Source organism: Arachis ipaensis, chromosome B2 (genome assembly GCF_059453495.1).
Source record: "Arachis ipaensis isolate K30076 ecotype BB chromosome B2, ASM5945349v1, whole genome shotgun sequence".
Classification (NCBI taxonomy): Eukaryota; Viridiplantae; Streptophyta; class Magnoliopsida; order Fabales; family Fabaceae; genus Arachis; species Arachis ipaensis.
The window spans coordinates 70,795,040-70,812,007 of record NC_142437.1 but is presented as its reverse complement, the minus strand read 5'-3'; the positions used below and the strand labels follow the sequence as shown (position 1 = coordinate 70,812,007).

At 39.2% G+C, this 16,968-nt stretch overlaps 1 non-coding gene across 1 annotated transcript; it reads left to right on the top strand.

Annotated features, from left to right (window-relative positions):
* The first annotated feature begins 5,924 nt into the window (after window positions 1–5,924).
* On the top strand, window positions 5,925–6,032 carry LOC148574326 (small nucleolar RNA R71). The gene has a single exon (XR_015905514.1). It is a non-coding gene; the product is annotated as a small nucleolar RNA R71 (small nucleolar RNA).
* Window positions 6,033–16,968: the final 10,936 nt, after the last annotated feature.

Here is a 16,968-nt window from a genome sequence, read left to right as displayed (position 1 = left end):
ATGCCTGAACCTTTCATTTATGTATTTTCAAACGGTAGAGTTTCTGCACTCCATAGATTAAGGTGTGGAGCTCTGCTGTTCCTCAAGGATTAATGCAAAGTACTACTGTTTTTCTATTCAATTCAACTTATTCCGCTTCTAAGATATTCATTCGCACTTCAACCTGAATGTGATGAACATGACAATCATCATCATTCTCCCATGAACGCGTACCTGACAACCACTTCCGTTCCACCTTAGATTGAATGAGTATCTCTTGGATCTCTTAATCAGAATCTTCGTGGTATAAGCTAGATTGATGGCGGCATTCATGAGAGTCCGAAAAGTCTAACCTTGTCTGTGGTATTCCGAGTAGGACTCTGGGATTGAATGACTGTGACGAACTTCAAACTCGCGAGTGCTGGGCGTAGTGACAGACGCAAAAGGAGGGTGAATCCTATTCCAGTATGATCGAGAACCTCAGATGATTAGCCGTGCTGTGACAAAGCATTTGGACCATTTTCACAAGAGGATAGGATGCAGCCATTGGCAAGGGTGATGCCTCCAGACGATTAGCCATGCAGTGACAGCGCAACGGACCATTTTCCAGAGAGGATAAAAAGTAGCCATTGACAACGGTGATGTCCTTACATAAAGCCAGCCATGGAAAGGAGTAGGATTGATTGGATGAAGACAGCAGGAAAGCAGAGGTTCAGAGGAACGAAAGCATCTCTATGCGCTTATCTGAAATTCTCACCAATGATTTACATAAGTATTTCTATCCTTATTTTATTTATTATTTAATTTCGAAAACTCCATAACCTTTTGATATCCGCCTGACTGAGATTTACAAGGTGACCATAGCTTGCTTCATACCAACAATCTCCGTGGGATCGACCCTTACTCACATAAGGTTTATTACTTGGACGACCCAGTGCACTTGCTGGTTAGTTGTATCGAAGTTGTGAATGAAAAATAATTTATTAAGACGTGCGTACAGAGTTTTTAGTGCCGTTGCCTGAGATCACAATTTCGTGCACCAGATATCCAAGAGATATTCATTCTAGCTTGTTTGCATGTAGAACGGAAGTGTTTGTCAGGCACGCATTCATAGGTGAGAATGATGATGAGCGTCACATAATCATCACATTCATCATGTTCTTGGGTGCGAATGGATATCTTAGAATAGGAATAAGCTTGAATTGAATAGAAAAATAGTAGTACTTTGTATTAATTCATGAGGAACATCAGAGCTCCACACCTTAATCTATGGTGTGTAGAAACTCTACCGTTTGAAAACACATAAGTGATAATGGTCCAGGCATGGCCGAATGGCCAGCCCCATGAAAGTCTAAGATAGTATAAAACTGATCAAAGATGTTCTATAAAGATAGTAAAAAGTCATATTTATACTAAACTAGTTACTAGGGTTTACAACGAGTAAATGATGCAGAAATCCACTTTTGGGGCCCACTTGGTGTGTGCTTGGGCTGAGCATTGAGCTTTACACATGTAGAGGCTTCTCTTAGAGTTGAACGCCAGTTTGTAATCTGTTTCTGGCGTTTAACTTCACTTTGCAACCTGTTTCTGGCGTTTGACTCCAGAATGCAGCATGGAACTGGCGTTCAATGCCAGTTTACGTCATCTATCCTTAATCAAAGTATGGAGTATTATATATTGCTAGAAAGTCCTGGATGTCTACTTTCCAACACAATTAAGAGCGCGCCATTTGGAGTTCTGTAGCTCTAGAAAATCCACTTTGAGTGCAGGGAGGTCAGAATCCAACAGCATCTGCAGTCCTTCTTCAACCTCTGAATCTGATTTTTTCTCAAGTCCCTCAATTTCAGCCAAAAAATATCTGAAATCACAGAAAAATACACAAACTCATAGTAAAGTCTAGAAATGTGAATTTTAATTAAAAACTAATAAAAATATACTAAAAACTAACTAAATCATACTGAAAACTATGTAAAAACAATGCCAAAAAGCGTATAAATTATCCGCTCATCACAACACCAAACTGAAATTGTTGCTTGTCTCCTAGCAACTGAAAATCAAATAGGATAAAAAGAAGAGAATATACTATAAATTCCAAAATATCAATGAAACTTAGCTCCAATCAGATGAGCGGGACTTGTAGCTTTTTTGCCTCTTGAATAGTTTTGGCATCTCACTTTATCCATTGAGGTTCAGAATGATTGGCATCTATAGGAACTTAGAATTCAGATAGTGTTATTGATTCTCCTAGTTCAGTATGTTGATTCTTGAATACAGCTACTTTATGAGTCTTGGCCGTGGCCCTAAGCACTTTGTTTTCCAGTATTACCACCGGATACATAAATGCCACAGACACATAACTGGGTAAACCTTTTCAGATTGTGACTTAGCTTTGCTAAAGTTTCCAATTATAGGTGTCCAGGGTTCTTAAGCACACTCTATTTTTGCTTTGGACCTTGACTTTAACCGCTCAGTCTCAAGTTTTCACTTGACACCTTCACGCCACAAGCACATGGTTAGGGATAGCTTAGTTTAGCCGCTTAGGCCAGGATTTTATTCCTTTAGGCCCTCCTATCCACTGATGCTCAAAGCCTTGGTTCCTTTTTATTACCCTTACCTTTTGGTTTTAAGGGCTATTGGCTTTTTGCTCTGGCCTTTTGGTTTAAAGAACTTTTGGCTTTTTCTGCTTGCTTTTTCTTTTTCTTTCTTTTTTTTTGCCATTTTTTTTCTGCAAGCTTTTGTATTCACTGCTTTTTCTTGCTTCAAGAATCATTTTTATGATTTTTCAGATTATCAAATAACATGTCTCTTTTTTCCTTATTCTTCAAGAGCCAACATATTTAACATTCATAAACATCAACTTCAAAAGACATATGCACTGTTCAAGCATACATTCAGAAAACAAAAAGTATTGCCACCACATCTAAATAATTAAACTAGTTTCAAGGATGAATTCGAAACCATGTACTTCTTGTTCTTTTGTAATTAAAATAGTTTTCATTTAAGAGAGGTGATGGATTCATATTCATAACTTTAAGGCATAGACACTTAGACACTAGTGATCATATAGTAAAGACACAAACATAAATAAAACATAAAGCTCAAAAATAAAAAAACAGGAAAATAAATAAACAGGGAGATTAAGGAATGAGTCCACCTTAGTGAGGGTGGCGTCTTCCTCTTCTTGAAGAACCAATGGTGCTCTTGAGCTCCTCTATGTCTCTTCCTTGTCTTTCTTGCTCCTCCCTCATAGCTCTTTGAACTTCTCTAATTTTATGGAGGATGATGGAGTGCTCTTGGTGCTCCACCCTTAGTTGTCCCATGTTGGAACTTAATTCTCCTAGGAAAGTGTTGATTTGCTCCCAATAATTCTGTGGAGGAAAGTGCATCCCCTGAGGCATCTCAGGGATTTCATGGTGAGGAATTTCCTCATGCTCATGTTGAGGTCCATGATTTCTTGTTTGCTCCATCCTTTTCTTAGTGATGAGCTTTTCAGATGAATCTCTCCATCTCCCATGACTCAGAGGTAGAAGCTTTTGCCTTCCCTTTCCTCTTTCTAGAGGTTTCTCTGGCCTTAGGTGTCATAAATGGTTATGGAAAAACAAAAAGCAACGCTTTTACCACACCAAACATAGAAGGTTTGCTCGTCCCCGAGCAAAAGAAGAAAGAAAATAGTAGAAAAAGAAGAAAATAGAGGAGATGGAGGGAGAATGTGTATTCGGCCAAGGGGATTTTAGGTGGTTATGATGTGTGAAAAGGAAAGAGTGATGGGTTGAATTTGAGTGGGTGGGTGTAGGTGGGTTGTATGATGGTTTTGGAGGAGTAATGTAGGTGATTGATGGAAGTTATTTGGGGAAGAGAGTTATGAAAATATGTGAAGAGGAGAGAAGAAGTGGTGGGGATCCTGTGGGGCCAAGGAATTAACATCCCTGCTCCAATTAGGCGTGTAAATGTAGCTTGTTTCTGGTGTTTAACGCCAGGTAGATGCTTGGTTCTGGCGTTAAACACCAGCTTAGTGCTTGTTTCTGGCGTTTAACGCCAGCATGTCTCTCCTCTAGGGTGTGCTATTTTTAATGCTATTTTTCATTCTATTTTTGATTTTTTCAGTAGTTTTTGTGACTCCACATGATCATCAACCTAATAAAACATGAAATAACAAAGAGAAAATAAAATAGATATAATTAAATAACATTGGGTTGCCTCCCAACAAGCGCTTCTTTAATGTTAATAGCTTGACAATGAGCTCTCATGGAGCCTCACAGATGTTCAGAGCATTGTTGGAACCTCCCAACACCAAACTTAGAGTTTGAATGTGGGGGTTCAACACCAAAATTAGAGTTTGGTTGTGGCCTCCCAACACCAAACTTAGAGTTTGACTGTGGGGGCTTTGATTGACTCTGCAGTGAGAGAAGCTTTTCATGCTTCGTCTCCATGGTTACAGAAGGAGATCCTTGAGTTTTAAACACAAGGTTGTTCTCAATCAGTTGAAGGATCAATTCTCCTCTGTCCACGTCAATCACAGCTCTTGCTGTGGCTAGGAAGGGTCTTCCAAGGATGATGGATTCATCCTCATCCTTTCCAGTATCCAGGATTATGAAATTAGCAGGGATGTAAAGGCCTTCAACCTTTACTAGCACGTCCTCTACTAGTCCATAAGCCTGTTTTCTGGAGTTGTCTGCCATCTCTAATGAGATTCTGGCAGCTTGCACCTCAAAGATTCCCAGTTTCTCCATTACAGAGAGTGGCATGAGGTTTATCCCTGATTCAAGGTCACATAGAGCCTTTTCAAAGGTCATGGTGCCTATGGTACAAGGTATTAAGAACTTTCCAGGATCCTATTTCTTCTGAGGCAATCTCAGTTGATTCAGATCACTTAGTTCATTGATGAGCAAGGGAGGTTCATCTTCCCAAGTCTCATTGCCAAATAATTTGGCATTCAGCTTCATGATTGCACCAAGGTATTTGGCAACTTGCTCTTCAGTGGCATCTTCATTCTCTTCAGAAGAAGAATACTCATCAGAGCTCATGAATGGCATAAGGAGGTTTAATGGAATCTCTATGGTCTCTAGATGAGTCTCAAATTCCTTTGGTTCCTCAGAGGGAAACTCCTTGTTGATCACTGGACGTCCCAGGAGGTCTTCCTCACTGGGGTTCACGTCCTCTCCCTCCCTTGTAGGTTCGGCCATGATGGTTAAATCAATGGCCTTGCACTCTCTTTTTAGATTCTCTTCTGTATTGCTTGGGAGAGTACTAGGAGGGGTTTCAGTGACCCTTTTACTCAGCTGGCCCACTTGTGCTTCCAGATTTCTAATGGAGGACCTTATTTCATTCATGAAACTTAAAGTGGCCTTAGATAGATCAGAGACTATATTTGCTAAGCTAGATGGATCCTGCTCAGGACTCTCTGTCTTTTGCTGAGTGGATGATGGAAAAGGCTTGCTATTGCTAAACCTGTTTCTTCCACCATTATTAAAGCCTTGTTGAGGCTTTTGTTGATCCTTCCATGAGAAATTTGGATGATTTCTCCATGAGAGATTATAGGTGTTTCCATAGTGTTTACCCATGTAATTCACTTCTGATATTGCAGGGTTCTCAGGATCATAAGCTTCTTCTTCAGAAGATGCCTCTTTAGTACTGTTGGATGATTCCTTCAATCCATTCAGACTCTGAGAGATCATATTGACTTGCTGAGTCAATATTTTATTCTGAGCCAATATGGCATTCAGAGTATCAATTTCAAGAACTCCCTTCCTCTGAGGCGTCCCATTACTTACAGGATTCCTCTCAGAAGTGTACATGAACTGGTTATTTGCAACCATGTCAATGAGTTCTTAAGCTTCTGCAGGTGTTTTTTTTAGGTGAATGGATCCACCTGCAGAATGGTCCAGTGACATCTTTGATAGCTCAGACAGACCATCATAGAATATATCCAGGATGGTCCATTCTGAAAGCATGTCAGAAGGACACTTTTTGGTCAATTCCTTGTATCTCTCCCAAGCTTCATAGATGGATTCACCTTCTTTCTGCCTGAAAGTTTGAACATCCACTCTAAGCTTGCTAAGCTTTTGAGGAGGAAAGAACTTGGCTAAGAAAGCCGTGACCAGCTTATCCCAAGAGTTCAGGCTATCTTTAGGTTGAGAGTCCAACCATAGTCTAGCTTTGTCTCTTACAGCAAACGGGAAAAGCATAAGCCTGTAGACCTCGGGATCAACCCCATTGGTCTTAACAGTATCACAGATCTGCAAGAATTCAGTTAAGAACTGAAAAGGATCTTCTGATGGAAGTCCATGAAATTTACAGTTCTGTTGCATCAGAGAAACTAATTGAGGTTTAAGCTCAAAGTTGTTTGCTCCAATGGCAGGAATTGAGATGCTTCTTCCATGTAAATTGGAATTTGGTGCAGTAAAGTCACCAAGCATCTTCCTTGCATTGTTATTATTTTCGGCCATGTTGTCTTCTTTTTCGAAAATTTCTGTCAGATTTTCTCCAGAGAGTTGTGCTTTAGCTTCCCTTAGCTTCCTCTTTAGAGTCCTTTCAGGTTCAGGATCACCTTCAACAAGAATGCTCTTATCCTTGTTCCTGCTCATATGAAAAAGAAGAGAACACAAAAGAAAATATGGAATCCTCTATGTCACAGTATAGAGATTCCTGTATGTGAGTATAAGAATAGAAGAATAGAAGAAGAGAAATTCGAACACCAAGAGGAAGAGAGGGTTCGAATTTTGAGATGAAGAGAAGTGTTAGTAAATAAATAAATAATTAGAAGGAGATAAGAGAGAGGGAATTTCGAAAATTAATTAAATTAAAAATAAAATTTAAAGTTAAATTTTGAAAATTAAAATTGAAATCAAATTAAATTAAAAATTAAAACAATTAGTTAATAAAAAAGAAATTTGAAAAAAAAAGGGGAAGGAATTTTTGAAAATTAGAGAGAGATAATTAGTTAGGTAGTTTTGAAAAAGATATGATTGAAACAAAAAGATAGGATTGATAGAAAAAGATTTGAAAATCAATTTAAAAAGATAAGAGGTTAGAAAAGAAGTTAGAAAAGATTTTGAAATTGATTTTGAAAAGATGTGATTGAAACTTATTTTGAAAAAGATTTGAAAAAGAAATTTAAAAAGATTTGATTTTGAAAATTAATGTTGATTACTTGACTAACAAGAAACTAAAAAGATATGATTCTAGAGTTTAAAGATTGAACCTTTCTTACTAGGCATGTAACAAACTTAATATTTTTTTGAATCAATCACATTAATTGTTAGTAAAAATTTGAAATTATGAAACAAAATAAGAAAAATATTTTTGAAAATCATTTTGGAATTTTTGAAAATTATGAAAGAAAAATGAAAAAGATTTGATTTTTGAAAAAGATTTGAAAAAGATAAGATTTGTAAATTAAAAATTTGATTTGACTCATAAGAAACAACTAAATTTTAAAAAGTTTTGAAAAAGTCAACTCAAATTTTCGAAAATTTATGAATGAAAAAGGGAAAGATATTTTTTTGATTTTTGAATTTTAATAAAGAAAGAGAAAAACATCAAAAAGACTCAATGCATGAAAATTTTAGATCAAAACATGTGATGCATGCAAGAACACTATGAATGTTAAGATGAACACCAAGAACACTTTGAATGTCAAGATGAACACCAAGAACTTATTTTTGAAAAATTTTCAAGAAAAGAAAACATGCAAGACACCAAACTTAAAAATTTTTATTCTTTAGACATTAACAAATTGAAAATGCATATGAAAAACAAGAAAAGACACAAGACAAAAAAATATGAAGATCAAACAAGAAGACTGGCCAAGAACAACTTGAAGATCATGAAGAATGTAATGCATGAAATTTTCGAAAATAATTTTTAGAAAATTAAAAAGATGCAATTGACACCAAACTTAAAACTTGACTCTAGACTCAAACAAGAAACACAAAATATTTTTGGTTTTATGATTTTATAAATTTTTTTTATTTTTCGAAATTAAGAAATAAAAATCTTAAAATTAAAATAAAATTACCTAATCTGAGCAACAAGATGAACCGTCAGTTGTCCAAACTCGAACAATCCCCGGCAACGGCGCCAAAAACTTGGTGCACAGAAATCGTGACGGTTCCATTCCTTGGTAATGGCGCTGAAAACTTTATACGCACGTTCATAATCTTAATTCTTTGTCACAACTTCGCACAGCTAACCAGCAAGTGCACTGGGTCGTCCAAGTAATAAACCTTACGTGAGTAAGGGTCGATCCCACGGAGATTGTCGGCTTGAAGCAAGCTATGGTCACCTTGTAAATCTCAGTCAGGCGGATTCAAATGTATTAAGAGATTATAGTGTACTAAAATATAATTAAAATAGGATAGAGATACTTATGTAATTCATTGGTGAGAGTTTCAGATAAGCGTATAGAGATGCTTTCGTTCCTCTGAACTTCTGCTTTCCTGCTGTCTTCATCCAACCATTCCTACTCCTTTCCATGGCAAGCTTTATGTAGGGCATCACCGTTGTCAATGGCTACATCCCATCCTCTCTGTGAAAATGGTCCAATGCGCTGTCACTGCATGGCTAATCATCTGTCGGTTCTCGATCATACTGGAATAGGATTTACTATCCTTTTGCATCTGTCACTACACCCAGCACTCGCGAGTTTGAAGCTCGTCACATCCATCCCTTCCCAGATCCTACTCGGAATACCACAGACAAGGTTTAGACTTTCCAAATCTCAAGAATGGCCATCCATGGGTTCTAACTTATACCACGAAGATTCTAATATCTCGGACTCGGTCCTCTGTATTAGATATCCAAGAGATATTCATTCTAGCTTGTTTGCATGTAGAACGGAAGTGTTTGTCAGGCACGCATTCATAGGTGAGAATGATGATGAGCGTCACATAATCATCACATTCATCATGTTCTTGGGTGCGAATGGATATCTTAGAATAGGAATAAGCTTGAATTGAATAGAAAAACAGTAGTACTTTGTATTAATTCATGAGGAACAGCAGAGCTCCACACCTTAATCTATGGTGTGTAGAAACTCTACCGTTTGAAAATACATAAGTCATAATGGTCCAGGCATGGCCGAATGGCCAGCCGCCATGAAAGTCTAAGATAGCATAAAACTGATCAAAGATGTTCTATAAAGATAGTAAAAAGTCCTATTTATACTAAACTAGTTACTAGGGTTTACAGAAACGAGTAAATAATGCAGAAATCCACTTCTGGGGCCCATTTGGTGTGTGCTTGGGCTGAGCATTGAGATTTACACGTGTAGAGGCTTCTCTTGGAGTTGAACGCCAGTTTGTAATCTGTTTCTGGTGTTTAACTCCACTTTGCAACCTATTTCTGGCGTTTGACTCCAGAATGCAGCATGGAACTGGTGTTCAACGCCAGTTTACGTCATCTATCCTTAATCAAAGTATGGACTATTATATATTGCTGGAAAGCCCTGGATGTCTACTTTCCAACGCAATTGAGAGCGCACCATTTGGAGTTCTGTAGCTCCAGAAAATACACTTTGAGTGCAGGGAGATCAGAATCCAACAGCATCTGCAGTCCTTCTTCAACCTCTGAATCTGATTTTTGCTCAAGTCCCTCAATTTCAGCCAGAAAATACCTGAAATCATAGAAAAACACACAAACTCATAGTAAAGTCCAGAAATGTGAATTTTAATTAAAAACTAATAAAAATATACTAAAAACTAACTAAATCATACTGAAAACTATATAAAAACAATGCCAAAAAGCGTATAAATTATCCGTTCATCAGTGACCTCCCCATACTTTAGGATGAAGCATCATCCTCGATGCTACTACTGAAGCTCGGGATGGGGATCAATAGTCACACCGTGCTATAGCTCGGGCTCAGGCTGTGGCTGTGGCTCAGGCTCAGGCTGTGGTACTAGCTGTGAGTCTTCAGAGGGCTGTTGAGCCTCTGTGGTGGCCTGTGTCTCTGGTGGTGCCTCCTACTGAATCGGCTCCTCAACATGCTCTTCTTCCTGATGAGTCGGCTCCTCAACATGCTCCTCCTCCTGATCCTGCTCGTCGGAGGTGGGAGAGTATGGGAGCGGAGGTAGCTCAATACCATGTGATATGAACACCTGGTCTATGCGATCGAGATGTCGCACGATACGACGCTCGCTGCGCTCCATAAAGCAAAATAGGCACTGTATCAATAGGTATGTCGGCTCAAGTGCAGGTGGTGGTGGCAAAGATGCTGCGACTGAAGTAGAGGAGGGTCCTGCTGCTGCTGCTGATGATGAGGGCTGAGCTGCCTCCACCACTCCTCTGGCTCGAGAACGGTGTCTAGGTGGAGGCTTCTCGTGCACCCATCCACCCCATGGAATAGTAACCTCCTTGTCGTTGTCATCTGGGGGTGGTGGTGTCACATCATCGTCCTCCCACGGGACATCAGCCAGCTCAATCATGCTGGTGACCAGTGTAGGGAATGGCAAAAGGCCACGGATATGCACGCGCCACATACTCTGCCTGATTAGCCGGGGGAAGTCTACCTCTTTCTCCTCCATCACACAACCAATTAGAACTAGCATATCCATCGGAATCTCTGAGAAGTGAGTGGTGAGCAAGACATAATGGGCGAATATATGCTGCCAAGTCTTAGCTTCTCTCAACAGATAAGTGAAAAGCATCCCCTTGGGCTTCTTGTTCCCATAATCCATCACCTAAGGGGCGTCAGGTGTGGCAATCACGCGCTTCAGCACCTCATAATCGAAGGTCATGCAGTGGATAGCTACCTCTGCCTGCTGACAAGCGCATGAGTCACCAGTACGAGGTCGGCAGAGCAATGCCTCCCCAATAGCAACCTCAGTGATCATAATCTCTCTACCCCGCAGATGGACTGAATCAAGAGTGGCACAGAAGAAGTTGCAGTAGAATTCTCTCACCCACGAAATGTTTATTTTTCCCAGATCTCTATCAACAAAATCCAAGCCCAACTCCAGAATACGGCTGTTGATGGCGCGTCTCACATCATTGGGAAGGACTAGCTTCTTCTCAATGTTCAGGTTCGTCTTCCAGAATTTAGGGAAGCGAAGCTCACAGTAGAGGTTTGGGAACTTGATTGGGTCAGTGGATAGGAGTAGCTAATTCTCTATGTCCACATCATTCAACAGATTCTTAGCATAATTAGCATAAGGTGAAGGGGTAGAGGTTTTAGAGCGCTTTCTCTTCTTTGGAATGATGGCTATAGCTTTTTCTTTGTCTGATATCCTGAAAAATAGTTATGATATGATATAAGCAATTAGCCAAGTAGATATAAAGCACTCAAGGTAGGACATATTCATGAAGTGAGTGAAGAAAAGAGAATTCTTGGAATGCAAGTAACAAAACTCAGAATTCAAACCAAGTCACAAACCAAGAATCCAAACCACAATTGCACATTGCTTATTCATTGAGCCTAAGAAACGACATATTCAAAAGAATGATCAAAAGAGGTTATGTTTAAAACAAAAGGAAGAAATCAGTTGGTTAATAAAGTTAGAGTTAGAAATTAGTTCAAAAATCAGTGATATGACAGTTATTGGCTCAATTAAAAGAAGTGTACAAAATAGGAATGCAAGCATACTCACGACCATGAAATGCATATAGTCATTGATGATGAAATATGATATTGCCAAAAAGTAACCAATATAAAAACAAGTCATCAATTAATGTAAGGATCACTATGGTTGTATTAAATGGTGTTGGTAAAATTAAAACTTTAATGAACAATGCACATAAATAAAATTCAAACACCAAATTTCAATGAGGCATGAAGGTCACAAGGTTGAGATAAGAGTTGAAAATTTTATGCACCATGTGACTAAAGGTAATTTGGGTATAGAGAAAATGAGTCACATTAGCCACATAGGTAGAAGAAATCATCAACCTTGTGAAAGCAAGCAAATGGGGTTCAATTTCAAATGAAAACCAAGTTTATGGTCAATCTGAAAATTTACTCAAACTATTTAGTGCATAGAAGTAAATTAACATCGTAAACAAGCAAAGAATATAATAAGCATGACCAAAACTTGTAAACAAAATTCAGCAAACAAAATTCTATTGACACAGAAATCGTCAAATAGAAGTTTTTTGCATCAATTAAACAATGTTATTTCATGAAATATGGTTAGGAAAAATCCGGCAGCATTTCAGCAGTAAATTGGCCATTTCCCAAATTCAAACAATTAATTCAGATTCCATATGAATAATTGACATTGAACACGCAGCAATCACATGTGAATTCATATGAAATGAACATTTAAGCCAATCGTGCAGCAACAAAACATCAAAAAGCAATTTAAACTAAACCAGCCAGCAACAAATACCATTCTTTCTTTGGACAATGAACAAAAATACTGGCTTAAAATACAGCACCAAATCTACTTAATGAACAGAGATAATGAATTCAGGTAGCATGCTATTCGTTGAATTCAAATTGCAAATATCATTTTAAGACAATAATCATTCCACTTGCAAGCAGCATGAATTCAAACAATTAAGCATGATTGAGTCCAACAATGAAGTGCAAATTTGATCAGGAATTCAACCAACAGCACTCAGCAAAAGCAAATAACCAGGCAGCAGCATCAATAGATCAAATTAGTATAGGGGAAAATCAATGAAACAGCCACACTTTTACAGTATCATCAATTCAAACAAGCCTAAATCCACTATCCAGCTCAGATTCTCTAACCACCTAATTAAAATAAACTAACTAACTAATTAACAAAATTAACGCAAAATAGTAAAGGAAACAGAACAGGGGAAGGCAGAGACCTGGGAAGCAGAACTGAATAGAGCAGACGGTTGATGAAGAGAGGAAGATAGAGAAGAAGTGTGACCGGCTGAGGGTTGGTGGTCATGGTGGAGGCTTACCGGTGACAATGGAGTCGCGGCTGTCGATGGCGGTGGAGCAGGGAGTGGGGACGGGTGAGAGAGAGAGAGAGAGAGGAAAGAGAAGTGAGAATGGTGATAGAGAGGAAAGAGCAATGGATGAGGAAAGAGGGGGTCGCGACTATGGTGGTGGTGTTCGCCGGACTGTTGCAGACAGTGGAGTTAGGGATGGAGGAAGAGAGGAGAAGAGGGAAAGATGTTGAGGTGAGGGTTGCGCGAATGTGCTAGGGCTTTCGCGTCCCTGGGTAAGTGAAATTTTAAATCCACGCGAGCGCGCACTGTGCGCGTCCGTGTGGGTGGGAGAATAAGGGATCGGCGCGGAAGCGCCACCCACACTTGCGCATAGATGGGATATTTGGGAAGGGACGCGGACGCGTACGGTGCGCGTCTGCGCGAGTGAGCTGGGCCAGAGGCACAAAACTGGCCCAGAGTTAGCATAACTCTCGGGTCCTTTGCTTGGGTGATGAGTTGATTAACGATAGGACGCGGAGGCATTATACGCGCCTACACGTGGGTAAGGAAACGCAAAGGGGCACGGATGCGTACAGCGTGCGTCCGCATGGGTTGGGGCACAGAGTTGGCCCAAAAGTGGCACAACTCTCTGGTCCTTGGCCCAGAAAGTTTAAATGCGTAGCCGACGCGCGTGCGCACTATGTGCTTGCGCGTGGCTCTTCTTTTTCTTTTCTTTTTTTAAGTGTATCAAGAAGGGCTCATAATCTTCTCAACCTCCTCTAGGACTCTAAAACCGGCTAAGATGCAAAATCAAACATATTTTTAAATTTTTGGGGATTTTTCAAACAATTTGAAGAAACTTGCAAACCAAGCAAAAACTCAATTTCAAAGAATCATCCCTAATTAACGCATAGAATCTATAAACACCTTAGCAAGCACAAGCAAAGCAAAATACTCTTATCTCACGGATTTAAATGCTCTGTTGTCAAGAGAGGCAATCAAACTCGTGAACCAGGAACCAAAGAGATACACACTCAATCTAAGGTAGAACGGAAGTGGTTGTCAGACACGCGTTCATAGGTTGAGAATGGTGATGAGTGTCACGGATCATCACATTCATCACGGTTAAGCACGAGCGAGTATCTTAGAACAGAAACAAGCGTGATTGAATAGAAAACAGAAGCAATTGCATTAATCCATCGAGACACAGCAGAGCTCCTCACCCCCAACCATGGAGTTTAGAGACTCATGCCGTAGAAGATACAAAATTCAGATGTAAATTCTCATGAGTTACAAAAATGAATCTCTAAAAGTAGTTTTTATACTAAACTAGCAACCTAGGTTTATAGAAAATGAGTAACTAAGTGCAGATAGTGTAGAAATCCACTTCCGGGGCCCACTTGGTGTGTGTTTGGGCTGAGTATTGAAGCTTTCACCTGCATAGGCTGCTCCTGGCGTTTAACTCTAGCTTTTGTGCCAGTTTGGGCGTTTATCTCCAACTTTTTTGCCAGTTCTGGCGTTTAACGCCATAATAGGGTAGAGACTTGGCGTTAAACGCCAGTTTGCGTGATCTCAACTCGGGCAAAGTATGGACTATTATATATTGCTGGAAAGCCCAGGATGTGTACTTTCCAACGCAATTGAGATCGCACTAATTAGGTATCTGTAGCTCAAGAAAATCCATTTCGAGTGCAGAGAGGTCAGAATCCAACAGCATCTGCAGTCCTTTTTCAGCCTTGAATCAGATTTTTGCTCAGGTCCTTCAATTTCAACCAAAAAATACCTGAAATTACAGAAAAACACACAAACTCATAGTAAAGTCCAGAAATGTGATTTTTGCATAAAAACTAATAAAAATATACTAAAAAGTAGCTAGATCCTACTAAAAACTATATGAAAATACCTCCAAAAAGCGTATAAAATATCCGCTCATCACAACACCAAACTTAAACTGTTGCTTGTCCTCAAGCAACTAGATAAATAAAATAGGATCGAAAGAAAATCAAGAGGCAATAACATCTCAGAGTTTTATATGAAGCTAAAATTCTCATTAGATGAGCGGGACTAGTAGCTTTTTGCTTCTGAACAGTTTTGGCACCTCAAATTATCCTTTGAAGTTTAGAATGATTGGCATCTATAGGAACTCAGAATTCAGATAGTGTTATTGATTCTCCTAGTTTAGTATGTTGATTCTTGAACATAGCTACTTTATGAGTCTTGGCCGTGGCCCTAAGCACTTTGTTTTCCAGTATTACCACCGGATATATAAATGCCACAGACACATAACTGGGTGAACCTTTTCAGATTGTGACTTAGCTTTGCTAAAGTCCCCAGTTAGAGGTGTCCAGAGTTCTTAAGCACACTCTTTTTGCTTTGGACCATGACTTTAACCGCTTAGTCTCAAGTTTTTCACTTGACACCTTCACCCCACAAGCATATGGTTAGGGACAGCTTGGTTTAGCTACTTAGGCCAGGATTTTATTCCTTTAGGCCCTCCTATCCATTAATGCTCAAAGCCTTGGATCCTTTTTACCCTTGCCTTTTGGTTTAAAGGGCTTTTGGCTTTTTCTGCTTGCTTTTTCTTTTTCTTTTATTTTTCGCCATTTTTTTTCGCAAGCTTTGTATTCACTGCTTTTTCTTGCTTCAAGAATTAATTTTATGATTTTTCAGATTATCAATAACATTTCTCCTTTTTCATTATTCTTTCAAGAGCCAACAAATTTAACATTCATAAACTCACTATAAAAAATTATGCACTGTTCAAGCATTCATTCAGAAGACAAAAAGTATTGCCACCACATATAAATAATTTGAATCTTTCTTATTAAGAACTCGAAAATAAAACTGTTTCCTTATTCTAAAAAAATCTGCTATTTTATTCATGTTTAATGATGATGAGAAAAATAATTTATAGCTTACTTGGAGATAATAAAAAAAATAAAGATACTAATTACTATTATTCATGTGTCTCCTAAGGTAGATCTTTAATAGCAAAAGTTATCACAGAGTTAAGATTAGGACTCAACAACCTTTATTTTGGGAGATGGATGCTCCTTCAATCCGTGGGGTGTCTGGTCCTTCAAGAGACAGCTTTTGGCGCTTCAGCTCCCATAGCTCACGCCCTTGCTTCTGTTGTTCCTTCAGCAGTTTGCAGAGCATGCTATTTTGAATTTGCTGTTCTTCTTTCAGTTGATCCATAGCTTTTTGCAGCTTGGTGATAGATGCTTCTAGGTGGGTTCAGTAGTCAATTTGAGGGATTTCTGGGAGGAACTCCTGTGCCCTTCTTTTGATGGAGTTATCTTGCACTTGTTATCCGTCCATTGACGTTTTGGTGATTGGGTGCTCAACTGAGATATACTCATCCACTCCCATCTTTACCCCAACATCTTTATATAGCAGAGAGATTAAGCTTGGGTAAGCCAATTTGGCGTCAGTGGAGTTCTCATTTGCAATTGTGTAAAGCTCACAAGAAATCAGAAGATGAATCTCTACTTTGTTTCCTAGCATAATGCAGTGGATCATCACTGCTCTTTTGACAGTGACTTCAGAGCGGTTGCTGGTGGGTAGTATAGCACGCTCAATGAAGTCCAGCCAGCCCCTAGCAACTGGTTTGAGATCTCATCTCTTGAGTTGATTTGGGACTCCCTTTGTGTTGGTTATCCACTTGGTTCCAGGGATGCATATGTCCTCTAGAACTTGGTCCAAGTGCTTATCTAATCTCACCGTTCTCCTATTAAAAGATTCTGGATCATCTTGTAGTTGAGACAGCTTGAAGACCTCTCTTATTTTATCCAGGTGGAAGTAAATAATCTTCCCTCTGACCATGGTTCGAAAGGTATAGAAGGCGGTTCCAGTCATTCTCTGCTTATCTATTTGCCACAGATTTGAGTAGAATTTCTGAACCATGTTTCTATCCACCTTTGTCTTAAGATTAGCTAGAATTTCCTAGCCCCTGTTTCGAATCTGCTCTTGGATCTCCGGATATTCGTCTTCTTTCAGATCAAATTTAACTTCCGGGATCACTGACCTTAGACCCATTATTTTGTGGTAATGGTCTACATGTTCTTTGGTTAAGAACCTCTCTTGATTCCAAAGTGATTTTGGAGTGTTCTCTTTCTTGCCTCTTGAAGTGGTTTGTTTTCCCTT